At 37.4% G+C, this 6000-nt stretch overlaps 1 long non-coding RNA gene across 1 annotated transcript; it reads left to right on the top strand.

The window, feature by feature from the left end:
• The first annotated feature begins 1324 nt into the window (after window positions 1-1324).
• Window positions 1325-4313, top strand: LOC9269970 (uncharacterized). The gene is made up of 4 exons (XR_001540211.3): window positions 1325-1733; window positions 2432-2477; window positions 3211-3285; window positions 3920-4313. It is a non-coding gene; the product is annotated as an uncharacterized lncRNA (long non-coding RNA).
• The last annotated feature ends 1687 nt before the right edge of the window (window positions 4314-6000 follow it).

Genomic DNA, 6000 nt, shown 5'->3' with positions numbered 1-6000 from the left:
CAAGATCTACAACTTTTGTTTAGGTCATTTTGCTATATAACTTTGTTTCAGTAATTTGAATTTGAAATTCAAATTATGACAACTTCAAACAACATTTTCAAATACTAAATGATTTCAAATGAAAAAGTCATAAACAATAAAGTTGTATAACTCATCAATATGTACAACTTTTGTTTTGATCATTTTACTATATAACTTTGTGTTCAATAATTTGAATTTGAATTTCAAATTATGACAATTTCAAACAACATTTTCAAGTAATAAATGATTTCTACTTAAAAAGTCATCAATAACAAAGTTGTATAACTCATCAATATCTATAACTTTTATTTTGGTCATTTATTCATCCGACAAAGTGATAATAACAATATTCACATAATTTACATATATCTCCTGTAGTTTATAAACTATATAAGAGATATGTATTTTTTATGAACAATGTTACAAAACACTTTGTCGGATGAAAAAATGATCAAAATAAAAGTTATAGATCTTGATGAGTTATACCACTTTTTTATTGATGACTTTTTCAGTTGAAATCGTTCACCGATAAAAAATTCTATTTGAAGTTCTCAAGCTTTGAATTTCAAATTTCAAATTGTTCAAATAGAGTCAGATGAAGAAATGACCAAAATTAAAATTTTGTATCTCGACGAGTTCTACAACTTTGGTTTTGGTGATCTTTCCATTTGAAATCATTTATTAACCCTAATTTTTTTTTTGAAGTTGTCAAAATTTGAATTGTTCAAATGAACTTAATTGTAAAAAGGACCAATATAATAGTTGTAGATCTCGATGAGTTCTACAATTTTGTTGTTTATGATTTTTGCATTTGAAACACAAAAATCAACATAAAATTAAATTTAAAGTCCTCATAATTTGAAATTAAAAAGTACCACATATATGAAAAATATTTATGTAGGAATATAATGTTCATTTGCTCTTGTAACTTGTTTTGGATGCCATTTCAAAAAATTGGTAACATTATCACCCATTTTAACCAAATGTCTTCATTTTATTAAAAATATATTTATGTTGTAATATACTGTTTATTTGCTATAGTAATTATTTTTGCATATAGTTCGTTTTTTTTCCAAAAAGAAAGATACCGCAGGCGCCAAATTTTTGGTGGGGCGGGAGCCAAAATTTTGTAGACGCAAAATGTTTGCGGTCAATCCACTGCGCGGTCAAGCGAAAAATTTTCAAGGTGAATAGACCGTTTTGTCCAAACAATTCAGTAACTAATGTGGGCGCACTAGGGTCATTTTGGTAAAACCGCGTTGCGATTGCTTCATACCCCACGCTGGTTCCCCAAACCCTAGCTGATCCCAAGTCCCAAATCCATCGAAACCAGCCGCCACCGTCCCCTTCGGAGAGAAAATATCACCGTGTGCCGCGGCTGCCGCTCGCCTCCGCCTCCGCCGCTGGAGCGTGGCTGGGGTGCTGCGTCGGCGGCGGCGGCAGGGCCGGGTCGGCGGCGTGGTGCCACGCGACGGCGGCCGGCAGCATGGCAGCGGCGTTGGAGCTGGAGGCTATCCGGTGGGGGACCGCCAAGCTGCAGGGTGCGGGCAAGCGGCACCCACCCCTTCCTCTCGCGCGCCCATCGAGCGCGGAAGCGGCGAGCTGTCGAGGCACCGGCGTCACCGCCGGCCAAGTCGCGCCGCGCCGCACCTCCTCCCAGCCGTCTAGCGACCTCAAGAAATGCTCCATGGTCTGAATTCATAGGTTCTGAGGTAATTCAAGAAATGCTCTATGGTCTGAATTCATAGGTTTTTTTGGCTGGAATCTCGTACAGTTCCTTTCATCACCTCCCCCAAAGTTTTAGCATGCAATGTTTCTTCTTCTTTTTTCTCTCTTGCTCTGTGTGGTTCTTCCTTTCCCTTTTCCTTTTGTTTCTCCACTTGTGAATAACCTTTCATTTCTTTACATTCAGTAGTACTCTAGTAGAAATGTTCCTCTGTTTCTTCTCCGTTACTGTTGATCATGTTCGTTTGCTGTTTGTGGGTTGTGGCACCAAGAAATGGATGGTTGAATGAGAGAGGGTGGGTGTTGGTGTGCTCCTGCATTTTATTGGAAGCAGCAGCTTCCAGATCTGAGATGGCAGAGGCATTTTGCTGCTCATGGTTTGAGTTCCATTTCGAGTTAATTCAATCCTTCCTTCCTTCCTTCAGTTTCTTGGTTTATAATCTGTATTATATATATGTATGTAGTTGTGCTTACATGCCATTGCCTACTATAAGATCCATATATTATATATATGTATGTAGTTGTGCTTACATGCCATTGCCTACTATAAGATCCTGTATTATATATGTTTAAGATCCATGCTGCATTTGATTTGGTTTAGTTCTACACGTTCGTTCTCTTCTCTCCAATTCTCAACTTATGCTTTGTAGGTTGATCTGACCATGTTGACTGTCTACTTCAATAGGTGATGGTGAGAGCAGATGAGAATGGTGAAGGTAATGCTGGCTTAGGTGAGACATGTGCAATTCATTCTTCAATCCAAAACTTCCTGTGTTGTTTTTTCTTAATCCTGGTCACATGAACATATAGCATTTTTATCTCATCATGCTATGCATATGCCCAATCGTTTGCTATGCCTATGCTCTAATTCAGGTTGCATTTTTGCTTTGTCTACTACCTGAATTCTTTTTTTCATCTACTAACTCAACCGATCGATTTTGCTATATCAATTCACAAATTTTGCTGTACCAAACTCTCACAGCTTTAATATGCCTAAGCTAATTTATTCCAGGTTCAATTAGTTTCTTTTATGCGTGTTAGTGCTTAGACTTCCATTTGCAGAAACTTATAGTTAATTAGTGCTACTTTTGTATGGTTGTGGCGGTAGATAGTGTATACATGGATGTATTTTCTGTAAGTGTGATAGAGCTAAGCTACATCTGTTCAAGATAAAGAACAAAATGTGATATAAGTAAGGCAATTCTAATAGAATCTTCTATCGGAAAGACATGCAAACCTACTTAAAAGATAAACTGGAGTATTTATGATTGTGCAACATTGTCTTTGTGTAATGATAAATAGGTTCAGGTAGTTGAGTTCTTGGTTGATTTCAGTTGTTATTTCCCCTGAAAAGTGGGAGTTCTCCTAAATCTGGAGAATCTTATTCTGATGCCATCAGAAAAGACCATATCCTATATTTTGCTGAATAATCTCTGATGCATTCCGTATCCCTTTTATTTTCAGATTGCTGCTTTCATTGCTGAACCTGTGATGGGTGCTGGCGGTGTTATCGCTCCTCCAAAGACATACTTTGAGAAGGTAACCAGAATAACATGTTAGATTTTTCTTTCCATGATCCTTAGGAAAGAGAAACTGCCTTCTAGAAATATTTGACCCCACAGTCCATATAACATTGATGCATTTTCTTAATTCAAGAAATGTTTATTGCCTGTTCACAGTTGAACATATTACATCCATCATATCCTTTTATTAGTTTGTAGTATTTGACAGATTTTTAGTTTACTACTGAAAAGAAGTTATTTATTCTATTTCCTTAGGATTATATTATTTCCATCAAACTTGGATGTAAACTAGGATTCTTCACTCTTCTGTGTTTATCATTTCCAGGTCAGCCCATACACTATTCTGGGCATGTATAAAAAATGCATTGATATATTATAGTTAGAATTTAGTTACCATACTATCTCCAAGAATAACCTATAAGTTCAAACGTAGTTACTTGTTTATATCTCTTTTGCTAAAGTGTCGATGTAAATATCCTGAAGCAACGCTCGGGGTACCATCTAGTTTTATGGATAAGAAAACTTTACAATGATTGCTTGTTGTATATAACCCATTAACTATGTATACAAAAAATCTTTCATACTGTGATGGCATGTTTTGTTTACAATTTTTTGTCTTGTATTTATAAATTGTTTACATGTAATTTCAGAGGTAAGGTTTGTCAATCCTCCTCATGTCGCCTTGATGATTCATGATGAGACGGCAGTGGATTTTGGTTAGTGTGATTTCGACACTTGGTTTTGCGTTTGGTAAGTGAACCTGAGATTGTATTTGGACTTGGGTTGGCGCATATGTATTTTGACTTGTGATTATGTGTTAAAGTCAATGACTGGCTGGTTTTGGTCAGAGTGATATACTGATGTACTGAACCTGATTATGTGCCGATGTATTTTGTTTTGGCTAGTTAACCTATAATGTATTCATGGTCAGTGAACCTGTGATTGTATTTGAACATGTGGCTGGGTTGGCCCATATGTATTTGCACTGTATTAGAAGATCATTGGATTTTATTAGCTATTATAAGGGCTGTAATTTTTGTGCTATATGATTTATTGGGCTTGTAAAGTCTTTTGAAATGGGCTTGGCCCACTTGTTATTTGGTACTGCTAGTATGCTACAAATGGATTAGCAAACTGGGCTGAAATAGTGTATAAACTGCTACGTAATTGGATTTGGCCCATAAATAGGTTCCTTATGACATTGCCCTAAACAGGCCAATAGTGTGTAAATTGCTATATTGTAGATGGGCTAGGCCTAAAGCTGACGAGATTTACAATTGGGCTTAGCCCACGAGAACTACATGGTTCTTGACAGCCCATCATACATTTTATGACGTTTTTTTACGCTAGATAATGACGAATATGAGCGTCATAAAGTTATGACGACAGAAGGATTGTCACTACATTAATGACGAAAAAATAAGGTTTCGTCATAGAACGCCATTAGAGACGCATGATAGGTGACGAATGAATTTTCGTCACGCGAGCGTCACAGATTATAAAACGTGACGAAATTTTATGTGTTTGTGATGTAAATGAAACGTCACCTATCATAAGATCTCTTGTAGTGTGAAGAGGCAGAAGAAGAGACAACAAGCAAAACTCTAGCACCTCTGAATGAAGATGTCAAGAAAACTCTTGAGGATATATCTCATCGGCTAGAGTCATCATTGGATAACTTGGTGGCTGACTGTGGCTCAATCCAGGCAAGATTCGCAGAGATCCAAGCTCTAATCCCGGATGATTCGGCGAACACCATCTCTCCAGCTGTATATCTCGAACAGCATCAATTCAAGCTGGACAAAGCCAAGCAGAGAATAGCCGATCGGCGAGAGCGAAAGGATATTGAAGCCACTATCCAAAGCCAATCGGCAACTTGTACATGAAGAGAAAGCCAAGCTTGATCAACTCTCTGTTGGGCCAATTCAGTCTAACATAGATTGGCTGGAGGCCCGCAAAATTGATCTCATAGCGCAACTTCAAGAGTGCAACGCCGAGCTGGATTTGGAAAAACAAAAATTAGCCAATCTCCCAAATGCTGTCGAAGAACAGAAGTCTAGACTGAAATCGGCTATCAAGAATGTGGCTGATATGACCAAGTCCATCAAGGTCATTCCTGGAACCGATGCCCAAGACATCCAAGCTATTGAAGAAGTAGATCAAATTAGAGAATGGGCTGTGTCGGCTATCTAGCGTTACTTATCTGAATGATTATATTTGTAATAGGACTTAGAAAATTTTTGTGATTGGCTAAGAAACGTTGGTACTCCTTTTGATTGTCACTGATCCTTTGTGTCGATTAATATAACTTCTCAATTTGCTTGAAATTTCTTTACGCAAAAAATTCTCGACTTTTGTATATATGTGCCCCCCTAATTTTGCAATGCTGAAGGCATTGATAAAATTATAATTTAGACTAAGGGCGATATATTAAATATCGTCCATCATACATCGGCAGAACACAACTGATTAGATAATAAAACAACTAAGGGCAATATAACTATATCGGCCATCATACATCGGCAAAACACAACCGATTATGAATAAGAAAACAACTAAGGGTGATATAACTATATCGGCTATCTCAAGGCGATGCAAACACATCGGCTATCATGTATCGGCAACACTCAGCCGATCATGCATTAACCCAAACACTTGGATAATATTTCTTTAAGTACTTGCCATTGAGCGATGTCCATAAACTTCTCCATCAAGTCCTTGCAACATATAA

The sequence above is a fragment of the Oryza sativa genome, chromosome 1, assembly GCF_034140825.1.
Source record: "Oryza sativa Japonica Group chromosome 1, ASM3414082v1".
NCBI lineage: Eukaryota > Viridiplantae > Streptophyta > Magnoliopsida > Poales > Poaceae > Oryza > Oryza sativa.
Note: the sequence above shows the minus strand (reverse complement) of the source record. Positions and strands in the feature narration are given on the sequence as shown.